This window comes from Chinchilla lanigera, unplaced genomic scaffold, assembly GCF_000276665.1.
Source record: "Chinchilla lanigera isolate Chin_1 unplaced genomic scaffold, ChiLan1.0 scaffold00031, whole genome shotgun sequence".
Taxonomy (NCBI): domain Eukaryota; kingdom Metazoa; phylum Chordata; class Mammalia; order Rodentia; family Chinchillidae; genus Chinchilla; species Chinchilla lanigera.
In genome coordinates this window covers 10,245,678-10,254,035 of record NW_004955432.1, presented here as the reverse complement: position 1 = coordinate 10,254,035, position 8,358 = coordinate 10,245,678, and positions in this window count along the sequence as shown.

Here is an 8,358-nt window from a genome sequence, read left to right as displayed (position 1 = left end):
GGTTTAAAACTTTTTTTAAAAATCCATGAAAAAGGCTTAACTATTTTAGACTCCAAGAGCCAAGTTCCTATCATCATGGTTAAATCCCAGCCAAACAGCACTTCAAATAATTGCCAATATGTTGAAAAGTCCTCTAATATGCTTCAAATGATCAATGCAACTTCTATTGTAAAGATCATCGTGGCTTTTTTTTCCCCCAAGATGATTGGAAAAGTATTTAAATGGGCTCCTGAAAAATGAGCTTTTATAGATAAAGACAAAGTACTTACTAAGTATATCAGGTACTGCCAAATCTCAGCCCTTTGATGGGCACTAATTACAATCTCACTGAGAATTTTATTACTGATACGCACTTAAATCCCAGACACAAAAACTGCAGTTTGCTTGCTCACAACAGCCTGTCTATAAGATTAATAACTTAAAAGAGGCAATTGATTGACCTCAGCCTGACTACATTTTAAAATACCCATCCCATTATCTGAAGAAACAGATAGCACGCAGTGCATTGGTTTGTTTAGTCAGTGAAACTGGGAGTGAGGGAAGATGTGAATGTGCACATAGGAGCCTAGAGAGAAAAATATAAGGTCTTGGTAGTTACAAATTTACAAACTACAAAGAATTCTATTTAAAGAATTGAGAGTACTCTTGTAACAACATTAAGCCCTTGATTAACAGCAAGGTTATAACGCACTCATGCCTATGTTGGTTTTCTGTATATTTCCGTCTTATTTGCTTCTCACTAGCATCTGAGTGCCTTTTCCTCTTTCAACCCTCAAGCAAGTTGAAAGGATAAATCTTAAGAAACTACTGATCTAAATGTTTTTTGTTTGTTTTTCTTCCAGTACCAGGAATCGAACTCATAACCTTGCGCTTGCTGGGCAGGCACTGTGCTGCTGAGCTAAATCCCCAGCCCTACTACCGATCTAAATGTATGAACTAAAATGTGACTAGTTGCAGCACTTCTGTTTTCCCAAAACATCATATGGCTGGGACTAGAGAGAGGGAGCGCAGGTGAGAAGGAAAGGCACAGAGCAGCGAGCAGAAAAGGAGGAAAGGGATTCCACCATGCAGGCATGGGACAGATTAGAAGAGGCTCACTGCTGAACGGCCTCAAGCAGGGACATCTGTTAGCTGTGGGCCACCTGCATCCAACAGTTAACTTAACCCCTGGTTATAGGGTGGCCGAGCTGTACACCCTGAGAAGGATAAAGGGAAGATTTTTTTTCCACAACTAAACTGGAACTGAATATAGCAGTTGACATTTACACCAATTACAAGCTATTTCTTCTTAATATTTTCTACAAGACTATAAACTCCTTCCTTCTAGTTCTTGATCCCATTCTTTGCCTTCACAGAACCATGAGCTTGGTTTGCATAGAATTTACTGGTTCACCAAGACTGTTACTACTAGCTGTTCAATGCTTGGCCAAATGTTGAGGGAGATGCATAAATCCAGTGCATAGCCTTCCCCCAAGAGACAATGCAAGATGGTCTGTGATAGCACTGTCATAACCTACCACAAAGACGGTGTAGATGCAAGGCTGGGGAGCTTATAGTAATGGCAGGAGAGCTTCGCTGAGGATCCTGAGTTGATGGTGACAGAAAGTCTTAGCTCAAAAGAATCAGGAAATAGAGACCACTAAAAATGGTGATGTCAAAGAACTGCCAGGGGGACCCAGCAGAGGATGTCACTACAGAGAAGGGGATTGTAGGAGTTTGTTCTGTTGGCTGCTGTTATGGTTGGCATCCAAAATGTCTCCCAAAGGCTCACTGTGTTAAAGGCTTGCTTTCCAGCAGATAGGCTTGTTGGGAAGTGATTAGGTCACACCTTTCTGCCTGATGTTTCTGCCTCACCATAGGCCTAAAGGCAATGGATGCAGCTACCATGGACTGGCACCTCTGAATCATGAGCCAAAACAAACCTTTTCTCTTTAAGTTTTTATGCTTAGGTATATTTGAAGCAGTGACAAAAAGCTGACTACCAGTGCTGTGTGTGAGACAAAAAGTTGCTCACATTCTTTTGAGAGAGGATAGGTCTTTCAAAGATCTCAGAAAGTGCCTTTCTTAGAATTTGTTTCTTCACAAGAAACATTAAAAAAAACCCGACCCAACCTATGTCCTTTGTCAGCTTTTAAAAGTCACTTGTTCCGTTTTCCTCTCCCCCAGGAATTCTGACTGGTAAAGAGGGTCATTCTGATGTATTCTATTAGGAAAATAATTCTAATAGCCTTTTTTCTGTTTTTCTTTCTTTCAGGGCTTTATGGAAATCTTAGAATAGCTTGAGTATAATTATTCCATTTTTTCCCCATTTGATGCACTCTAAGAGATGTGCTCTTATACCTCTTGCAGAATGCAGCTGTGGCTTTGTAATGGGCACAAAAAACTTTAGTGTTTTCAAGGACAGCTGTGCACAAAGCAATTCAGCCAGATGTTTAAGCCCTTCCTCTATTTGAGGGGCTGTCAGTAAAGTGAAACTTATAACCAGCTGATTCACAGACAGTGGCCATCTGGTTGGGTAACTTCACTTACCAAATTGTGAATGGTTTCTCAGTCTGATTAGTTAACTGCTGAGTGAATCAGAGACTAAATCACTGTAAAATATGATACATTTCATTAGTTATCCTCATGGTTCTTTTTGTCTCACTGTTCATAACTCAAGCACCAATTAAAAAATCTCCTGGGAGCATCTTTCTTATTCAGTTCCACTCAATGTGAAGGCAACAAATATACCTGGTAGCGGATTCAACTAGTCACTCAGAGGTTCAGGCAAGAAAGGCAAAGCCATACAGATTCACTGCATGGAAAAGTTAGTTCTTGTACTAAACTGGGCAAAAAAGAAATACTGTCAGAAAACTGAAAACAGTTTTCCTCAGGAGTCTTCCTGGAATAGTTATTCTATAGTTCTTTTGTCAAAGGGAAAAAGTTTTAGGTGAACAGCTCTAGACTATTTTTATCCATTTGTTGTGTGTGTGTGTGTGTGTGTGTGTGTGTGTGTGTACAGGTAAGTCCAAGGCAATAGTTAGGAAACTTTAGTATGTGTCAGAGCTTGTTAAAACACTGATTATTGAGCTCCATCCCCAGAATTTCTGAATCCAAAGGGGCAGCTGGGGATGGCCCAAGAATTTGTATGTCTAATATGTTCCCAAGCGACACCCAGGCTGATGGAACCACACTCTTAGAATCACTGGTATTGGGCAGCCTACTAAAACAACTCAAGTTTCATCTCAGGAAACCTGCAGGTATTTAAAAAAAAATTCAAGGATTTGAACTAAGTTATTGCTGCTTTTTAAACTGCCAGTACTTTAGCTTCAAGTGGCAGTGTACAGTTCTCCTTAAAACTCAAGGGGAATCCTTTTCCATTACATTGGAGAGTCAATAAACCAACACCAGTCCTGTGTCTGATCCGGACTAGGGTGCTCTGGAGTTTAAGAAGTATACCGATGAGATCCGGAACAGACCAGCTGTTCAGAACAACTGAGGCAGGATCCCTGCTCAAGAGTCTTGAGTATTTCCATTTCATCTGTTTGGAGTTCTCAGCTCAGTAAAATTCTGTGCTAAGTACTGTCTACAGTGTACCCTGGAATACAGAGACGGACGTTCTGGGCCATTCTCTCTTTTATGCAGACCACACCACACCCTCCCCCACTGATGGGCTAGGAGAAATGGTTCATTCATTTGGAAGCACAGTTTAAAATTACAATTCAAGCGCCATAAGTACTGCATAGCCCATGTTGTTCACTTCTCAAAATCCCTGTCACGCCACTGGATGATCCCTACTGCTTGCTCATCTGTGCTTCTTGCCTAGCTGCACGAGACACGTAGGTTGCAGATCCTCTTCAGCCTTCCCTTGCACCTCTTTTCTTCCCTTTGAAAGGCAACCATGCTGGCCTTTCAGAACCCTGTGCGCTCTTCCATCAGCCTCCTCACCTAACTCCTACTCACCCTGCCTCCACCTGAGCATTTCGTCCTTAGGGAAGTCTCTCCTGACCTCCATCCCAGACCTTTCTTTTGGAATACTCCTCAGCATGCTACAGTATGTTTGTTTACATGTTTAGCCTGTAGACATCAAAGCCCCGAGGGAAGGCACTCTCTGAGCTACCCTCTAGAGTGGTCTCAGGAACCAGCCAGTGCCTGATACAGGAGAGGCTCCAAAACAGCATGGTGTGGAGCTCGCACGGTTTCCTGTATGACAAGCAGTGCTACAACACATCTTTCGGGAGTGACTTCCTTTTTCCAACCTTGTCGACAACCAGGCAGGCCCGTAGGTGGTAAGTTGCTCTCAGATTATTTTAGAAAACCTTCTCTGCAGTGCAGTATCCCGATCCTGTCATGGTGACAATGGCAAAGGCATGGGGCAGTGCCTACTTTCCCTTTTTCTGCTTCTTTTGCTGTCCCAGGCTTGAGTTTACTCAAGAAATCCTTTTCCTTAGCTCATCCTGTGTGGTATGGAATTTTTCCTGAGCTGTACTTAGACCAGACTCTAAAGTAGCCCAACATGCCTGACCGATATCCATTGATATTTGTGGCTGAAGTATGGCTTTTCTGCTGCCTAGAGTTTGGCTTTTTGATACATTCTGATGACTCTTGTCTTCTACAGCCCTACTATCAACTCCAGACTCCTATCTGCAGCTGCCTCCTGTGTACCTCTGCTGCCTGGTATCTCAGATTTCCCTACCCCAAACTGCCTTCATGATCTTCACAACCCTAGACCTCCCAGACCTCTATTACCTCAAGCAAGTCGTAAGGCATCCTTAATTCTTTTCTCAAGTATCACATCAAGCAACAAATCGTAAGTCTGGAGTCTGACCCCCTCTCACATCATTTCTATCAATACGGCAGTCCTGGACATTATCATGCCTTTCGAAGTTTGTGTCTTAGCCTCCTACCTTGTCTCCTTGATTTGGGGCATGTTCCTCTATGGCCTCTTCTGAAATAGTGATTTTGCTAAAATCAAACTCATAAACCAGGTCACCACTCTGTGGTAATGCCCTCCCAACGCCTCCGATTTGAAAGTTAAACCCAAAGTCCTTTCCGTGATTCACAGGTTTTTACTCTATGACGCCTTCTACCACATCCTTACTGTGCTCCCTGTCTCACTTACTGTACTGGCCACACTGGCTTCTTCACTATCCTCTGACCACACCAGTCTTCACCTGATGGAGACCACTACAAAGCAGACCTGAGCAGGACTTAATCAGTTGGCTCTTCATGTTCACTTGTGAATCTGTCCAGGGCCTAGGCTCCTTGTCTGGAAATGGCAGACTCATAGTAAATGAACCTCTGTGAGTCGCTAACTCCTACAAAAACCTGTAGTGGTGGATGAGGCCAGAAAGCCTCAAAGGATAAAACAAGGTAACAGCCAAGGACACTTGGATCAGGTGTCCTCAACTGGATAAAGACTACAGCCTCAGGAATCTCATTCTTGAGATTAACTTAATACCTCATTTGGAGAAATCCTTGAGTGGTTCTGCCCTTCTTGAGTACTCCCCTCCCTTCTTCTGATAACCAAATAAATACAGGACACTCAGGGAAGGTCTTGGTCTTAGCCCTGAGAGAATTAAGAATTATGTGAGAGGGCTTTGATCCTCCTGGAGCCCTGAAATCATTCCATCTGCCTCTTTTTATTTAGCCTTTGCTGTACACTCATTCAGGACATTGCAGACCTGATCAGCCCGCAATAACCAAGGGATATTATTAACCCCATATTCACCGTAGGACTGCTGCACTTAGCATTCTCAGTCTGTAACACTAGCCAGCCTCCACAGGGCTGGCCTCACTTCCCTCCATGGAGGCCTTCTGTAACCATCACCATTCCTTACTGATTTTTTTCAACAACAAATCATAATATCGATCCTTGAGGAGGATAAGTTTCATAGAAAAGACAGCACTGTGCTTGGATTCTTAAAAAGTAACTGTAATTAGGAAGAGGAGCAAGGCAGATAGCAGCAAGCAGGCAAAAACCACCTCCCAAGAGTTGTCTGATTAGTGTTATCATACTTTAGTACAGATTGAGAGCTGCACTTTTTCACAATGCCAACCTTGAGTACAAAGGCCCCTCTTTAAAATCAAACACCAGGGCTGCAGATATAGCTCAGCAGCACAGTGCCTGCCTGGCAAGTGCAAGGTCCTGAGTTCGATTCCCGGTACCAATAAATAAATAAATAAATAAATAAAAATAAAAGCAAATGCTAATGTGCTTGCCTTTGTAACTGCTGAGTAAAAATGCCTACAACACTGAAACATCTACTCTTTAGAACAGAAATTCTTTTAGTTATTGATAGAATGGAGACTAGGTATCAAGAAGAAATAAAATAATAGCCCTTTGCTGGATGGAAAAGTTCAGCTCAGCGTGAAAAACTTTTTCTTAAGAGCAAATCTGAGCAGGGCATGGTGGTGCACACCTGTAATTCCAGCACTAGGGAGGCTGAGGCAGGAGGATCCTTGCAAGTTTGAGACCAGCCTCGGCTACAAAGTGAGCTCAAAGCCAGCCTGAACTGCATAGCGAGACCCTGTCTCAAAAGAAAAAAAAAAAGAGCAAATGTGGAAATCCTCAGCAGGCCAAGTGTCTTCACTCTTGAGATCGAGAAGTAATCATTGAAGTAACTCACAAAATGGTTCTTCATGGAAAACGAAGCCCCCAGAATGCCTTGTATTAGTCATATCGATAAAGGACCACAATCCTAGAAAATCTGAATGAAGAACATTTGTGTTTTTTTCAATTGAAAAATAAGTGATCCAAGTATATTTACTAATCTTCCCCAAAGGATGTGCCAGTCAAGAGAAGGGTATCAGTGATAATGAACTATTTTCCTCTATTCATTTTGAACTAGTTAAAAACACATATACATAAATCGGACACATTTTTGCCCTTGTGAGAGTATTCTGATGGCCTTTAAAAATTTATTAAGATAGCAATGGACCAAACATTTTCCGTAAGAAAACAGTCTATGAAAAACTGAGCTAGCGTTAACATTTGCACAGGCCACATCAGAGCACTGATAATCCTCTTGTCATTAATCACTGTCTAGATATAAATATCACTTTGTCATTTTGTTAACCATGAAGTCTATATCAAAATTACTTCAAATACATCCCCTCCTTCTCCTGTACCACTTCTACTTGATTTGAGTATTTTTATTCATCCTTAGGTCCAATTTTTCATTACAAAAGATAATGATGCTTTCAAAGCAAACTGAATTGCAAACCCTTTTCACAACTGCCTTTCAGTGAATGAAGAAAAATCTATTTAATCTCACTTAAAGTTTCACCTTACCACTTGTCTAAATAGAAATTTTAATACACAAGACAGCTACTTGTACTAATTTCTATTGGTTTATTGAAAGGAAGTTAATGCTTATTTTTTTGATCAATTTTGCATGTCTATATCTGGTAATATGAAAAACTACTTTGAAGATAACAATATGCAATATAACAAACATTGCTGATTTCCTATCATCTTGTTTTCAAATTCTGTATCATTTTTTTGTTTTGCTTCCAATACTATGAATCAAACTCACAACCTGTGCTTGCCAGGCAGGCGCTGTGCCGCTGAGCTAAATCCCCAGCCCCTGTATCACTTTTAATGTTTTTGAAATTTTTATTCTCTTTAAAATAATATATGTATATATATAATTTTTAAAAACCTTCTGCTTAAAGACATGATAAAATACGCTACAGTCTTAGCTTCAAGAGAAATGAATTTTATAGGCTTGGTAAGTGAGCTTATTTGTTAAAGTGAATTTATGAGATGTCTTATTTTAAAAAAACTGAAGCAAATTAGTTCATTTGAATTCTATGTATCTCCCTAACATTTTTAAATGCAAACTAATATATTTGTATAAATAATCATCTTTTCTCAGAGGATACTAACTTACCAGGCTTCCGTATCAACTTACAATCTTAAATTGTACAGGACCTTTTCATATAAAATGTCAAAGTTTGGGAAAACTTAGACTTCAAGAGAAATCTGGGGTAGCTACAGTAGTCTGTAGAATATGAATAATTCTATTTGCTTTCTCAGATTTTCAGTTCTATTCATATTATCATTAGTTTCACAAAATGTCATATTGTTGTAATCTGTATCATTGCCTAATGTATTTGAGACACGTCTGGTAACTCTCCTGTTATTAAGTAATTTTCATGATTCAAATCTCCCGTTAGGGTTTTGATGTTGGTTCTTGTTAAGCTACATTTGAATACGAAAACAAAACAAAACCTTTTTCAAAAAGCACTGAGATTTACCATTTTTATTTTGAAGATGGTGAAAGCAAAGTCAGGGTAGGCTGAAAGGTCTGGGAGACTGTGCCCTTTGAGTCTCTTATCTAACAAGGTAAGTAATTCTTTTGTATCAAGCCCTGT